Below are 17,454 nucleotides of genomic sequence, written 5' to 3'. Positions count from 1 at the left end.
TTGAAAGTTTGCATAATTGCATTATTGTTTCACTTACATGAACATAAAGGATGAAATATTAAAAAGATTAAAAACAGAATTGTCTGTCTTCAAACATTTAAACTTGAACTCGCCCCTCAGTTGGATGGCTTTGTCAGTGCATTCTGGGAATATCTATGGAGCAAACGTTACTAAGTACACTGGAGCAATTTTGACAATGAAAATAATGGCTGATTCTCTGGGAAACACACTCTTCAGAGGAGACTGAAACATATCCACAAACTCACCTGATTTATTCTCTCTTTTTACTCATCCTTTTCCTCGTTGTGTTTAATTCTTTCCTCATGTCCTCCATGCAGGACGTCTGTCGCACTGAAATAGAAAAAACAGAGCACAAAATGCATGAGACCCCATGTGAAAAGTTATTTTGAAGGTAAAATATGTATGAGGGACGTGTCCTCCTAGCTCCTACACCTTAAAATTTGTCCCCTGCCTTTCTTCTTTTTTCAGCAAGCAATTGTGGATCATCTGAATGTAGACATTACGTTTCACTGGACATACAGTAGTTGTCTGAGACAGATTACTGACTATTAAAACCATTAATATTTTTACACAGCAATATATCTGTGGAAACTAGAGGATATTATTCTATAATGTTTTTTAGATAAATTTCTCAATATACACTATCATTCAAATTAAAAACAAAACAAACTTATATTCAGCGAAGATGCATTAAAGGGACACTCCACCGTTTTTTAAAATAGGGCTTATTCACCGTCTTTCCTACATTTAGATAGGTGGGCAAACACATTTTTGTCTCAGTGTCTCATTGTCTTAGCTTAGCTTAGCATAATGAATGGAATCCTTTGTTGCCGGATAGCATGTCAAGTGCTCTCGAACGGATTAGAAAATGAATAAACCACCCCTTTCTTCCGATCGAAATTTCATTCGGATCGAGCTCAAACGCATTGATTAAGGTATTTACATGAGGACTTTTCAGTCCGATTGAGCCGTCAATCTGATTTACTACTAACGGATTATTTGATTGAGTGTAAACGTAGCCAATGAGTCGTGCTCTGGGCTTGATTACAAAAAAAGCAGTTTTTGGACTAACAAGGAAGTTTTCAGTTTTGAAACGTACAGGATATTCTGATTACCACTTAATATGTCAAAAGCTCAAGGAAAATTTTATTTCTCAGTTCATGGCCCCTTTTAAAGGGACTTTGAATATTACTTTTTTACTGTATTTTTTATTACATATAAACGTGTGAGCATAAGAGACTTCTTTCACAAACCCAAAAAGTAAACCCGGTAGTGTATAATGTAATAAGGTCTTTGTACAAAAAAAAAACTACATACACTACATTATACTGTAGTCTATACTCTAACTATAATTTATATCAGTATTTATTGCCTAAAACATAATTTGCGCATGCACTGTAAACCCGAATAAGTTGGCAAAACTCAAAACATTTAAAGGGGTGGTAAAGTATGATTTCACTTTTCTAACTTTAGTAAGTGTGAAATGTTGCCGTTTGAGCATAAACAACATCTGCAAAGTTACAACGCTCAAAGTTCAAAGCAAAGGGAGATATTTGCTTTTGAAGGACTACAACAAACGGCTGGTAGGGACTACATGATATTCCTCCCAGGTTAGTGACATCAGCAACCCTAAAATGTACATAAACCCCGCCCCCGGGAACACGCAGTCCATGTTGAGAAGAGGAAAAGTTGTTGTACATTTGTGAGTCAGCTCAAACTTTAGCATCCATCTTTTCGCATGCAATAGAAAATCACTCTGTGTGCATCTCACTACAGTTCCTATACGAGCGATTTATAGATTACCATGACAGAATATCCTAATTGAAGATAACTCCACATCAGCAACATAAATTCATCAACTAACCATTCAGAGACGTCCTGTTGCAGTCTACATGTTGTCACTTCTTCTTGAGTCTCTCCATCTTTGTCTGACTCCGTTTAAACATACAAGGCAGAACAGTTTCTGTCATTTTAGTGTGTCTCAGCTGCTAACACACGCAAGCTCTTGAAACCCCGCCCTCTGTGCAGCTCATTTGCATTTAAAGGGCCAGGCACAAAACGGTGCGTTTTTGCTCACCCTCAAAAAGTGACAACTTGAACATGCTATATAAAAATATCTGTGGTGTATTTGGTGCTAAAACTTCACACACACACTCTTATTTTACATCTTGTGAAAATGGCATTTTACCACCCCTTTAAGGCAACTAGCAGATTTTTATTTTGTACTTATACATTTTAATTGTTCTTAACTTGAAATGTTTGAGTACACTAATTCATACAATTAACTTAAAACGTTCATGTAATCTCAATGTGAACACTTTTATTAGTATAAACTTAGTTAGCTTTAACAAGCTAATCTGCTAACATACTAATTTGTTAACATATTAGCAATGGTATGTTATACAGAAGCACTGGTTGTATCAGTGCAACAGTATAAAGGTAATATTTACTCTCAAATCAAGCTGCATGCACCACTTGTCACCATGATGGTAACTATCCTAAAACCATTAACAGAAATTCTTAAAACATTCAAAAATTCAAAAAAAGTTAGCATAACAAAACATTAATCACTACTAAATCTCCCACTTAACATTATTCTTGCACAAAAAAAAACTCATTATATTACACTTAATTTTAGCATTTACTCTCCCTTTCGAGTGCCATCGGCAAAGCATGCTGGGAAATAGACATCCCAGCCGTTTCAGTTAAACTTAAGTTTGTCTAAATTAAAATAAATAATTTCATAAAACTTAAAACAATGAAACAGTTCAGTTTACTTAAAATATATCAGTTCTGTGAACTTGAAAGAAAAATAAAGTGCTAAATACTCATAAAAGTTAATTTTGTGTACGCTTTTACCAGTATAACCAAAAAATGAGATGTTAAGACTGATGTTAAGATTTTTACATCTTGAAGCAAAGCCGTTTTTCATTGACCTAAAGCTGTTCACACAGCCGAGTCGACGATGAATAAATTCACGTAGCTTTGAACATTTGAGCAATTTCAGCGGTTTGGTGCTCTATTTATTCATGTAGTATTCATGTGTGTGTGTGTTTGTGAGCACATCAGAAGGCTGTCTGTGGGCTAGGCTTGCACACTGAGAAAATCAAAGCAACAAACTGACAGTTCAGTTTCCAAATGCTCTCGCCAGGGACAGAAGTGAGGGGTAAAAAAACATGAAAGCGAGACAGAAAAAGGGAGAATACACCATCCAGGAAAGAACTAGTGTGAACCTTTCATTTTATGCCTATCTGAATCCCTTGAAAGACACTGTTCTTGAGTTCAAGCTCCAGACTGGAGCATACGTGCAGCTAAAGTCCCCGGTACCTCCTGCAGTGATATACGAATGGGAAATTATATAATTTTCTTCCCCCCCCCCTCTAAGCTGATTGGCTTAATCAATCGTTCACTGCAGTCCAGACCAGAGTATGTGAGCAGAGTGGAAGGCCTGTCCCGAATGGCTCCCTAAACACTCGCAGTCTTCCTCCAAGTCTGCATTTTCGTGATGTAATGCCACTTTGACTGTCGGTAAGAAATCCGCTGCGGAGCTCACTTCAATGCGAGGTTTGGAAAAGGGCGCATCGAGGACTCATATCAAGAGGAAAGGGGATGTTCGTGAGCACCCTTATGAGACCTAAAATGACAAATGCGACACCCATTAATAAACGTGTATGTTTATTTCCCAATATACACTACCCTACAAGCGGCGGCCATTGTAAGTCCACAAAAACGTAAATGCAAATGTGCCATATGGGACTGGGCCAAAGTGGAGTGAGGAATGGACTTTTTTCTTTTTGAACGCCGGAGCGTCAGTGTTGTATCTTACCATCCACCCTATTTTGCAATGCGGAAGTAATCTATTTTCTGTGAATGAGCAAGACTTCTGATTCATTAGATGAGCAGAATGACAAAGTACGATAAACAGTAAAACTATTTGCATTTTGAACTTGTGTGTTTATTGAGATAATAAATTAAAATAATACATTAAAGTCCTCCTGTAGTCAATAATGGTATCGCTTAAAACTCATCTTTGATCACCAAAATGACATATTTAAAGTTTTTTTCCTTAATTCTTTATGCCTTCTTCATTCTTAATTCTTCATAAAATAGCTTGAATGTAACTCTAATCCTTGAATCCTAAGAATCCTTGCCTCATTTAGTATACGCAGTTCTATGAATATGCTAATTAGCCCCGCCTCCACTCACTCATACCAGCAGAGATCCACTCGTTGACGATCACACGTTGACCTGATTGGTTACAAGGTGGTTAGTGATTTCAGAAACACCAGCGATTTCAAGCCGTGTTTTTTGGTTCACTGCAGTTTTGAGGAGAAAATACTCAGCAATGGTGTTGACTTATGTATTTGTATATGGTTTGTCTTAAAGCATATTCAAAACACCACATAGACCTATAAACAACATTAAAAGCTTGATTTAACTTTAACAAATACCAGTTTGCAATATCAAGCAGCATAACAGTCTATTTTTGTTTAACTTATAATAACTAGAAGCCAATGACACCATAAGCTTCGTACATTCATGTTACAAATGGCTGCGCCGGCTTTTACATTAAAAATAAGGTGGATAGGAAATGTGAAATGGAAAACCCTGAGTGGAACTGGAGTGGACCAGAACGCTTTGACTGGTGTCAACTCTCTGTAGCTCTTTCCAGACCGGCTGTCACTCTGTGCATTGATGCTTTGGCTTCTTTAGCAACTAACTAGATTTGGAAAAACTAAAAACCAACTGCATGTTTCACACTGCAGCTTAACCTATAAAATATGTAACAACGAATGACAACAGCTTCAAATGTTGGATGTTTGGTTTTCCCAAGATGAGATCGAGAGGGACTTAAACAGATGGTGGTTTAAGTAAGGAGGAAGTGTTGGCAGCACTTGTAGAGGATTGTGGATATAGTGGTTGTAGGACTGCTTTTTGTTATGATTATCGGTTCAAAATGGTAGTGTAAGCTTCCAGCCTGACACAGTGGTCCCTAACCTTAGGGTTCCCTAAGGGGGCGAGGGAACTTATATGCCTCGAGGTCAAATATAGATGCAAAAAACGTTTTGTTTTTGAATGCTACAAACAAACGGTCACTTATCGGAACCATCTGATATTCACTTGATTCATTGTCTATCAACTTTCTGATTACATTGCTATGGCGCAGAAGTATATGGGCGATGTGGCGAATATGAAAACCATGAGCCAGAGTAAAATAACACGGTTACAAGGTGTGTGTAATTTAAGCTACTTTATTAAATATCTCCCAACCAATCTGCATTAATAACAAAAGCTGCTTTTCAGTTTGCTTATGTGCTACTCTCCTTCCACTCTCTTGTGAACCCTCACACACAAATAGGGGAACTTTAAGGACTATCTATCTATCCATCCATCCATCCATCCATCTATCTCTTTGTCTTTCTCGCTCTCTTTTTCCCTCTGCTGTTTGGAGCAATTTCAATTTCACGCTCAGCTGGGACACATCATCCACTCCAGCTTCACACCTCCCCGTCAGCATGCTGTGGGCTCTTACCAACGAGTTCAATCAACATCAACAACACATGGTGTGCATAGAAAGTTGAACACCTATTATATGCATATGGCTATTATACACACTAGGTGGCTAATGGTCACAAACGTGGTTATAGATGAACGCATGACAGCCTAAACAAACCTTAAGTCGTACAAATATATAGAAGGTCAGGCTGCATCTGAAGCTTGGGGAAAATGTTGAGAATATATGCACAGTCCAGATAATAAATAAGAGAAATGCAAAAATGCTGACACAAGAGTTGAAGCGAAGTAATTTTCAAAAGGCGAGATACTATCTACATACTTTCTAGGACAGTCAGTGAGATTAGGATTAGTATGTTCCATTGTATGTTGGAAATAGTATGTCAAAAGTGCCCAGATGGTATTCAGTTCTCTGTTGGTTTCCAAAGTGTACATCTGTGCATGAGTTTTGGGCTAATATCGCCCACAAACCATTGTGCTTTGCAAGAGGAGTGTGCAAATACTGTTCTCACAATAATGGAATATTAGCTTACTTCATACACTAGTTGTCACACTTCAACTTTAGTGAGTATATATTGTTGGAAAATAAGTTTTTGAATAGATACAATCTCAGTCATCAACCTCTTTAACCACACATGTGGGCTTTTTTTCCATGTACACCCTCATCCTGACCCCTGAGGTAGAACGGGAAAACTAATACACTTTCAAATAATGTGCATTTAATGAGGATTGCGAATGAACCTTAGATTGCCCTCAGACTAAAGTGAAGATTGAGTTTCAGTCGGCATGTTTGGAGACAGTCGTGTCTTTAAAGGTGTTCGCTGCATTAGTGACCCTTATGACTCCGCTAAAAAACTCACTTCTATGACATGACACTGCCACACTCATTCATATTCACAAGCTCCTCATGAATTATGCATCATTATGCAAAAATAAGGATTAAAAAAGAGTGCAGAAATTGGCTGTGACCTATGCAAAACATACAGAAAGAGAGATGGGAAAGAAAGAGCGAGTGCTGGGAGGATAGCATGACAGGAAACAACAAGACGTCTTATCTGAAATCTACAGTGCTGTGGTGTTATCTTCACGATCAAGTTGAATGCTTGAGTTGTCCGCTTTAACATGCATCAGCATACTCAACCTCTGCAGTTCGACAGAAACAAGAAACCAAGACACTGGGCTACAGTGTATACTAATGTAATTCTACCAGAACAACTCGGCACCGTCAGAAAATTAGCATTTTTGTTCTGTTGTATGAAGAAATTGTATGGGCACAGTTTTTGCAATGCGTTTAAAAACTATTTTTTTCCTTGTGCCATCTTGAAAAAGAAAAATACAACATAAACTACATTCTAAAAACTATTATAATCTAAACAAGGAATTAAATAAACAAACAATTTCAAATTGAAAAAATTGTGAAAATTTATTATTATTCAATTCCTTCACACATTTTCCACCAAAGCAAAAAACATTGCCACAAATGAAGTGTTTTCAAAAGTGTATTTGGTTAACAAAGAGACAACAGTGTGACAAAAGTCAAGCTGTATTTTTGTCATTTTAATGCAAAAACTGTATTTTGGATACATACTGTACATACTGTAAGTTCTGTCATGAAACTCTAAATGGCGTAGGCTGATATTTAGAGAATTACAGACCTGTCTCTCTCCTACCATTCATTGCGAAAACACTTGAACGAGTTGCTTTCAACCAAGTATCATCTTTCCTCTCTCTGACCAACCACCTAGATGTAAACCAATCTGGCTTCAAGAAAGGGCATTCAACCGAGACTGCATTGCTGTCAGTCACAGAAGCCCTACGGATCGCAAAAGCTGCTTCCAAATCATCAGTTCTCATTCTCCTGGATCTGTCTGCTGCCTTTGACAAGGTGAATCATCAGATCCTCCTGTCCACCCTCTCATCAGGGCATCACAGGAACTCCTCTCCACTGGTTTGAGTCCTTTCTCACAGGTATGTCCTTCAGGGTCGCATGGAGTGCCGAGGTATCCAAAGCACATCAACTAACCACAGGGCAGGGGTTCCTCAGGGTTCAGTTCTTGGACCGCTCCTCTTTTCCATTTACACCACATCACAGGGACCCATCATACAGGCACATGGTTTCTCTTACCATTGCTATGCTGATGACACCCAGCTCTACCTCTCATTTCAACCTGATGATCCCACAGTAGCTGTCTGGCGGACATCTCGGCATGGATGAAGGAACATCACCTGCAGCTCAACCTGGCAAAGACTGAGCTTCTCGTCCTCCCTGCCAATCCGCCTCTACAGCACGACTTCACTATCAAGGTCGGTCAGAAATCTTGGAGTAACATTTGATGACCATCTGAACTTCACAGACCACATTACAAAGACAGCTCGATCATGCAGGTTTGCACAGCACAACATCAGGAAGATCAGGCCTTTCCTAACTTAGCATGCAACACAACTTCTCGCCCAGGCCTTGGTTATTTCTAGGCTTGATTACTGCAATGCTCTTCTGGCTGCTCTTCAATCATATGCAACTAAACCTCTACAAATGATACAGAATGCTGCAGCCCGTCTTGTCTTCAACGAGCCCAAAAGGGCCCACGTCACTCCTCTGTTCATCTCTCTGCACTGGCTACCATTTACTGCTCGCATCAAGTTCAAGGCATTGACGCTTGCTTACAGATCAACCACAGGCTCAGCTCCCTCCTACTTTCACTCGCTTCTACGAGTCTACATCCCTACCAGAAGCCTGTGATCGGTCAATGAGCGACGGCTCGTGGTACCATCACAGAGAGCCACAAAATCACTCTCCAGAACATTCTCATTCAAGATTCCATGCTGTTGGAATGATCTCCCTACCCTCGTCCGGAATGCAGAATCCCTGACTACATTCAAAAGACAACTGAAAACTCACCTCTTCCGTGAGCACTTGATATAAAAATGTAAAAAAAAAAAAAAAAATCCCTTCAATCCTCCCTTGTTTGGCGTATGCTACTCTGCGCAATGCCTGAATTTTGTATTTTGAGCACTTCTTGCGTTGTTTTTGCCTCTTCACGATGACTCGCTTGCTGTAGTCCTCAGTTGTAAGTCGCTTTGGATTAAAGCGTCTGCTAAATGTAAATGTAAATTATATAGTTCTTTGTTCCTGCCTGGTCTTTGCTTTGGAGCTGCCTTTATCAGTCACGTCATCATCTTACCCGTCGTCTCAGTGGTCCCTCATCCTGCCTGTCGTCGTGTCGTCCGGCCTGCCCTACTGTTGTATTGTGATTCACGCTTCACTGTCCCTGCTGTCTCAAGTCTTCAGTGTTGTTAATAAAACAATTTATTTGCTCATTTGCGTTTGGGTCCTATGTCTTGCAGAATTGTGACAGGTTCGGCTGCGACTTACCTCAGTGGGCTTTTGTGACACAAACTATTAGTTTATTATAGTTAATTAAATGCTTATATGTAGTTAATACATTAATAGACTATACACACAATGGGCCCTATCTTGCACCCAGCGCAATTGACTTTGAACACCGACGCATGTATCATTCCTATTCTGCACCCGCGCACAGCGGACTTTTCCCTCCACAGACGCACGTCGGTAAATTAGGAAATAAACTTGCGCTCGCGGGGGCGGTTCAGCGCAAAGAGAAGGCGTGTTCCGGCGCAAAACTTCCATGGTGCTATTTTCCAGTTTTAGAAAGCAATTGCGCCATTGACCAGGAAAAAAACAGTCTAAAGACAGTGGCGCGTTGCGCGTTAGTGATATGGTATTTTAAGGGCGCGTGCATGGCCATAATGTTAACGCGCATCCACTTTGATTCTCTAATATAAAAAGATGCAGCAGTTTTCATTTTTGCAAATCATACATTATTACAAGGAAAAATATTAACACACGAGGGAAATCATTGTTGTGTCCGTGAAGATGTGAAAAAGATCTATCTAGATAAAAAAAATAAAAAAAATAATCTAGATTAGGCTACACATTTACTACCCAAATTATACGCCTGTTTAACCGAAGCTAATTTGGGTGGGTTTCTCCCATCATCCCCAATGTCACTTCTCTGTGTTTTACCGCCCTGACGAGAACGTCGGTTTCCTCGGCTATGAACTGCTCCTGGCGTGCGCCGGCAAATCCGCCGTTAATAGCGATCCGCCACGGAACAAGCGTGCCGGCTCTTAAAGGGTATGTGAGAGGACGCTCTGATTGGTTTATTTCACGTTACGCCCAAACCACACCTATGAATAATGAAGCTACTTCAGACCAACCCCTTTTAGATTTGCGTCGGGCGCAAGAGTCATTTATCGCGCTGGGAAAATAGCAACAGCGCCGGGATCCGCCCACAAAGTTACTTGGGCTTTGCACTTTGACACTTGCGTTTCAGATCGTCAAAATAGGGCCCATTGAGTTCTTCATTCATTGAATTTGTCACTGTAATTAATAAATTATTATTGTTTAATTAGCTTGGATATAAAGAGTTAGATAATGCTATTAACCGTAAATAGTTCTCACATTTTAGATTAGGTCACGGAATAATGGAAAATGTAATTAAGTGCTTTAAACCAATGATTATTGGACATTAATTACATTAGTATTAAGAGTTCCTTAATGTTTACAAATAAATTAAGACTACCTCCAAAGCTTAAAGGTTGGGTAGGTAAGAATTGTCTAAAGAACTTTTTTTCAAATTGGCTTAAACTGTCTTTATATACCAATACATCATTAAAATGTAAGTACTTTGAAAAAGAGAGTATACAAATTGAGTGACTATAGTGTATTTAATCTTCAAAAAACACAGCTCATTAATTCCTACCGGGACGAAACAAGTGATTGGCTGGCACGACTGTCACTCTCCGTCGCCATGACTACCGCCGCTATTACTGGCTCTGCCCACGTGTGCGCAGTCGCGCACCCGTTTTTAGGTGGGAGTGAATGGAATTAATGAGCTGTATTTATTGAAGATTAAATACACTAGAGTCACTCAGTTTTTTATACTCTCTATTTCAGAGTACTGGCATTTTTTATTATGTATTGGTATATAAAGACTTTTGTGATATAAAAAGTTTTTTAGACAATTCTGACCTACCCTACCTTTAACATAACTACTTAAAAATTAATGACATAATGCTGTCAATATGAAATACATACAAATACTCAATAGGGGATTAGGTATATAGGGTTTAGGGATTAGGGGTAGGTACAGTATAAAAATCATTATTTCTATGGAAAGTCCCCATAAAACGTGTGCCTGCATGCTTGCTGTTTTTGTAAACATTTTAATTAAGGAACTCTTAATACTATTGTAATTTCCAATATAGGCTGGATTAAATCAATTAATTAATTACATTTTAAAATTTTAACAAAGCATTATCTAACTTTTTACACACTAAATAATTAAAGAATAACACTTTGTTAATTACAGTGTCGATGAATAAAGAACTCACTATTTGTATAGTCTATAAATGTATTAACTGTTTATAAACTATAAATTAACAATAAACTAATAGTTTGCATTTGATTTATAAGTGTTTTGTTACTAAATACTTATAATAAAGTGTTACCCAACATTGTCATATCCATGCCAAACACAAAGAGAGTTGTCATGACAGAAATACTATTCTAGCAATGAAATTAGCCTCTGAAATATTTTTGGATTAGAAACTCCTTTCTCTAATGACATTTCAACCACCAATTTTTTTGTGATGAAAATGACACTGTGGGTGAAAATGGTTATGGTATTGTAGGACAAAAATACAAATATAAGAGAATTCTCCTGTGATAGATGTATGTCTACTATTGGATATTATTATTAGCAGACAAATTAAGTGAGAATGTGAAAAGTGTTTAGACCAAAAGGGCCAATAGAAACACTATAAACTATAAAACATTCTCTTGTTAAAACTAAAATGTGATGTGTGCCCTTTTGGTTCCTGCCTCTTTCTCACCTCATCTTTCTCTTCGACTGCAACAAACTGACCCATTTCTAGAACAGTCAGCATTCATGAGGATTATGGGTGAACAGGCATACACACATACACAGTCAAGTTTGATGATTGTCTATGCTGTGCCCTTCGAAAGAGGATTATAGTGGCCGTGAAAAGGCAGTGAATTATTGACAAAAAAGGGACTGGATTTAGATTTTAGGCCAGCCGGGGCTAAACATGAAAGAAAGAGAGAGAGGGAGAGAAAGGTCATCCAAAACCGTCAAGCAGGCAGTTACAGGCACGTTCACTGTATTCTGTTTTTCTCAGGGTTTCGCAAGCTCTCCAAGTGATGAGCTCAATTACAGCACTCATGGAATCCTTCCTGATGGATCAGCAGCTGTCAGTGATTCAGGTGAACACCTACATTCATGGCAGCTTAGGGAGAGTACAATCCAATATCCGTCAGGTCTCTGGGGACAAAAGCTGTTCAGATGCCATTGCTTTCTTTCTTATAATTGTAGTCTTCAGGGTACTAGTGCTGGGCAGCTGTGCGCTCATGTGGAAGACACAGCGGGTATCCCACAATGCACTTTCAGCCTTCATTCTGACATCTGAGGTCGAAGAATTACAGGATTTAAGAAATTTTAAGTGTGTCTGTGTGTATCAAAAAGGTTCAGGTACATTGGAAAAGGCTCCGCTCACTGTTGAGTAAGCAAAAAGTGGCCCTCTGAAGAAATTTGCAAGTGAAATTTTCTCAGCACTCCAGTGTGGATTTGTTTGGCAGGCACCAAGCTGGGCAACTTAAAAGCACAAGGCAACAATTATGTGTCATCAAATGTTACCAGACTTATGATTTTCACTTGGTGACAGAGCAAAAAAATAAGCAACAAACTCATAGACCAGAGACTGTAGAGACCCTAGAATACCCCAGCAACTCCTAGCAACCACTTAAGCCTGGGACACACTTAACGACTGTAAGGCCGATTATGAATGTAATTTGATACTTAGGACAGATCATGACCAAACGTACCGAGTCAGAGACAGTTGACCTCAGTCTGTGTTTAAAATCTTCTCCAGTCATTGGAAACAGTCTGTAAAGGCGCTTTTCCACTACACAGTACCAGCTCGCCTCGCCTCGCCTCGCCTTTGTTTGGTTTTCCACTGTGTAAAAGTTGTACCTGTACCTGCTTCCAGATACTTTTTTTTGTATCACCTCCAGCGAGGTTCTGAGCGAGCTGAGGCGATACTAAAATGTGACGTGAAAACACGGCAGACTGCTAATTGGTAAGAGAGAATCGTCACTATTCACTGCGTCATCATTGCACGCGTCAGACTGAGTATCCTGAATAACCCCGCCATTTTTAAATAGTTTGGCCAGAGATTGCGTGATATACCCATTACTATTATTATGTAAAACAGCATACACTCAATTTCCTCCATTGTCCTGTGTGTGTGGGTAGCGGGTGTGTGTCGCATACAAGATTATGTCACGGCAGTTTCCTGCGGCGTCGCTATGACGTCCAGGTACTATTGTGGAGGTACTATCTGCAATGGAAAACGGAGCGAAAAGCGAGCCGAGCCGAGCTGGTACTGGTAATGGAAAAGTGCCATAAGTGTGTTAAGTTCAGTCTTAGAATGTTTCAGCTAGTCTTTAAGTGTGTCCACAGCATTCTCAAAATTCTAGCAAACATTAAGAACACCCTAACGACCGTTTCACACCGCAAGCGTGAGCGGTGCGTGAGCAGCGCATATTATTTTCGGCATGCAAGTAATCAATGAGTGCATCCACACCGGGAGCAGGAGCAGCGCGTGAGCGTCAAGCAGGAGTGTTGCGTGAAGCGGGGGTTTCGGCGCCGGGTCTATTTTTGCTGCGCTGCTCACGCTCAATTAAAGTGAAAGCACACTTTTGATGAAAATAAATATGATTTCACAAAAAAGTGCCCAAAACCCACAGAATTTGCATGTCTAGTGTGTTTTAACAAGAACTGGAGTATGTCAGAAAAGAAAATGAAGACTATTATATTTATAGAAAATATACCCATTAAAGTTGTTTTTAATTATTCAGTTTGGGTGAAAGTATGGTGTATTATTAAAAACAAACTAGTAAATCTAGCCATAAAATATGATATATAGGCTTTATAAGCTTTCTTTTAGTTTATGTAATACACAGACAGGTACATAGCCTATAGCACTACCCAAACTCGAGTGTAGGGGTTTTTTTCTTTTCATTTTTTTATGTTTGCTGTCTTGTAAACATATCGAAGGATGACTGAAACGACAAGATCAGAGCTGTTTATTTTTATATTTTGGTTGTTTATCATTTACATCAATACAATTGTTGTTCACTGTTCCACTGACGCGCTGCTCAAGCTGCTCACGCTTGCGGTGTGAAACGACCGTAACAGCCACCTAACAATGCCCTAGCAAAAATGTACAATACCCTTGAAACCACTTAGCAATACCCCAGTAACCACCTTGAAAACTCAGAAACCATTTAGAACACATTACCAACAATCACCAATCAATGGCCTAGCAAAAATCTACAAATACCTAGTATCCACCTAGTAATGCCGCAACCATCACAAACACCCTAACAACCACTTAGCAACACCCAAGCAAACATCTACCCAAGCAATTGCTTAGCAAAGCCCTAGCAACATCTACTAAACCTTAGCATCCACCTAGCAATGCCCTAAAAAACGTCACAAACACCCTAACAACCACTTAGCAATGCCCTTGCAATCATTTAGAAAAACCATCAATACTCTAGCAACCAATTAGCAATTGCAACCTTTCAATTGCCTAACAACCATTTGAAAACACTGGCATTCATAGCAATGCCTTAACAACCATCACAACCACTTAGCAACTTCCTAGCACCCATCACAAACACCCTAACAACCACTTGGCAACCATCTACCACCCTAGCAACATTGAATTATCTAGAACACTCTAACAACTACCTAGCAACCATCTAAAAGACCCTAACCACTTATAGCACTGGCCAATTCATCATTTTCATATAACACTGGAGGGCAAAAGTCAACAAGCAAATCCATGTTAAGAATTTTCCATAGAAAAACATTATAAAGGAAACGCCTAACCACTCAGCTTGTTGAATTTATAACCTGGGCTCATCTGCTCAACTGTATATAGTAGGGTACACCGGGGCTAAAGGCCACCATGGGGTAAAAGGCACGTTTGATTTTATTTTCCTCTAAACCAGATGGCACAAAAACTTGCCACAGCACTTTCCAAAACATCCACTTTTCAAGATGCACATGGACATTTGGACACACATGGAAACTTTACAGTGTGTACAATCGCTAAGGATTCAGGAAGGTAATGGGTGTTTCGTTTTCGAAAGGCACAGTAAGCAGTAGACCAATCACAACAGAATGGGCCGTCTGACCAATCAGAGCAGAGTAGGCTCTCGGAAAGGAGGGGTTTAGAGAGAGTAAATCTTCAAATTAATCGTTTGAGAATCTTTGAAAAAATGTGGTGTTATGAGACAATGTATATTATGATAAAATGAAAAGTGTTTTTTGACCTGCAGTTAAACCTGTTGACCTCCAAAACAAAATCAGGAACCTTTAAAATAGCATAATATGTGCACATTAACAATAAGACCAGGCTGCATTAACACATTCAAACAAATAAAAACACACGTACCTTCCCTAATATTTGAAAGAGGGGCATCTGTTGAGCCAGAGGCTTCACTGCAAAATAATGCCATGGGACACACAAAAATATACACACAGATGCTTCCTCATAAACAAATACATACATTAACCAAACAGATCACAGCAGTTCTGCACCAACGCTAATTGTATTCTGTTCACATACAGTTTAATATACAGACATTAACATTCAGAAAACACACTCCACTGTTCATGATCCACTGCCTCGCATTCTCTAAACACATGCATGCACGTACACTGTCATCACTCACATATGGCTTCTCTGGTGTGCATGGCCAAACACAGACCCACATCTACACACAGAGACACACGAGGGTATGCCACTGTTGTTTAGGAACTTAGGGCTGAAGCACACTAATGTTAATTCAGGCCACATCAGCATGACGTTTGCACATCCACAGCATGAAAATGAGGTGTGACTGCGCACACACACACACAGACAGGATGCAAATTCTGAGGTGAATGAGGGAGTGGGAAAAATATATGACAAGTGGGAGAAAATAGGAAAAATAAAGAGCAAGCAAAATGAGGATGCTTCTGAAGTGTGTTTGCATAGAATATAGAAGAATCATAGTTGAATAAAGAAGGGTGAGAAATGTTTAGCAAGCGAAGTCGCTTCGAAGTTTTGCATCTTTAAAGCAAAGTTACAAAAAAGCTGCGAAATGCTGTGAAAACCTGTGAAACCTGAGCACTGAACACTGTTTACACTTTTAGAGATCCATATAGAATCGATTGCATAGGATCTCCATTACATACGGTAAACCACTTCTTCCCAGAGCCTTCCAGTATCTCCACTAGAAGATCACCCATAAATACCAATATATCTTTTACAGAGATCACTCCAGTCTACACAGTCAATCATTATTCAATTAACTGACTCCATTCAGAATGCAAACAGACGAGTTGAAGGAGACACGCTTGTGAACTCTCTCACTTAAAAATGAAGAGTAAGAGTATGTGTGTGTGTGTGTGTGTGTGTGTGTGTGTGTGTGTGTGTGTGTGTGTGTGTGTGTGTGTGTGTGTGTGTGTGTGTGTGTGTGTGCTTGGGAGTGTACTTAAAAGAAGGGAAAAAAAGGATAGTTAAAATAACATGAGGCCAGAGAATGGCAAGTTAATTAAGGTTTAATTTTAGTCGATAAGCCCGAGAGAAGATGAACCACCATCAAACACAGGAGAACGAGGGATGGAAGAGAATCAGCCAGAGGGAGAATGAAAAGCAGCGCACGGACAATACGAATATGCATACATCCACAGTCAGCTGCAGAGTGTGTATGTGGGTCACCGTGGGTTAAACTTTATGCCTCCAACATGACACACAACTTAAAGTCAGAACACATCTAGAGCTGCTAGATTAAAGACTATAAGATGATCACACACATACACACTTTCACATATCACTGGGTTAACGATGTAAATAAGTAAATGATGAGTAAATGGATAGAAACAGATGCGCTCGCTCACGCAAAGGGTTAATGAGATAGCAGAAACCATGAGCCTCTTACAGCTAAATCAGTTAGCATGATCCAATGAGTGGTATGTGTATCTGCATGTGTGTGTGTGTACCTACTTAACCATATTTTGTGGACAAATTTTTACCCACAAGTGAACTAAAACGGACAAAATTTCCTAACACCTCCGTTTGGGGACATCCTCATTTGTAAAAGCTATTTTACTCAATTAAAAATAATTTATATTGTTTTTATATACAACTAGCTATAAATGCTTGTAATACTAGTTTTAAATAACCCACACAGAAAACTGCATTTTTACAATAATAAAAAAAAAAGAAATAAAAAAAATTATCTTTATTTTTATACTCTTTTTATGGAAGGTTGTTTCTGTCATGGAATAAAAAAAATTTTACTCACAATTCTGACTTGCAAGTTTATATATATATATAAAACTTACAATTGTGAGTTTGCATTCTGAGAAAAAAAAGTCCCAACTGCAAGATATATCATAATTATGACATTTGTCTCGCAATTGTGAGTTATAAAGTCATAATTGTGACATATAAGCTTGTGATTGTGAGAAAAATGTCAGAACTGTGAGTTGACATTTTTTCCCAGAATTGCGATCCTATTTCTGTATATAAACAGTTACAAGAAAAAAAGCTTTAAAAACTAGTATTATAAGCATTTATAGCTAGTTATATATAAAAACAATAGAAGTCTATGGAATGTGCCCATTTAGCTGTGTGTATGCAAATCTGCTTGCAGATATATGTGGATACCTATAGATTAACACAGAGCTGTCAATCAAAACCGATCAGTAATGGCATTTCACACACACTGGTGGTCTCTAAGCCCATTTCCCAGCGGGC

At 39.0% G+C, this 17,454-nt stretch overlaps 1 protein-coding gene across 6 annotated transcripts in view; it reads right to left on the bottom strand.

Moving 5' to 3' along the window:
* dlgap1b (discs, large homolog-associated protein 1b) overlaps positions 1-17,454 on the bottom strand; it is a 115,140-nt gene that overhangs the window by 77,567 nt on the left and 20,119 nt on the right. For all 6 annotated transcript variants that reach the window (XM_079601943.1, XM_079601945.1, XM_079601946.1 and 3 more), the window contains exon 2: positions 267-351. The gene's annotated coding sequence lies outside the window, so the exon portion shown is untranslated. The remainder of the gene's footprint in view (positions 1-266; positions 352-17,454) is intronic.

This window comes from Phoxinus phoxinus (genome assembly GCF_949152265.1).
Source record: "Phoxinus phoxinus genome assembly, chromosome: 24".
NCBI lineage: Eukaryota > Metazoa > Chordata > Actinopteri > Cypriniformes > Leuciscidae > Phoxinus > Phoxinus phoxinus.
The sequence above is the reverse complement of the archived record's forward strand: the minus strand, read 5'-3'. Positions and strand labels throughout refer to the sequence as shown.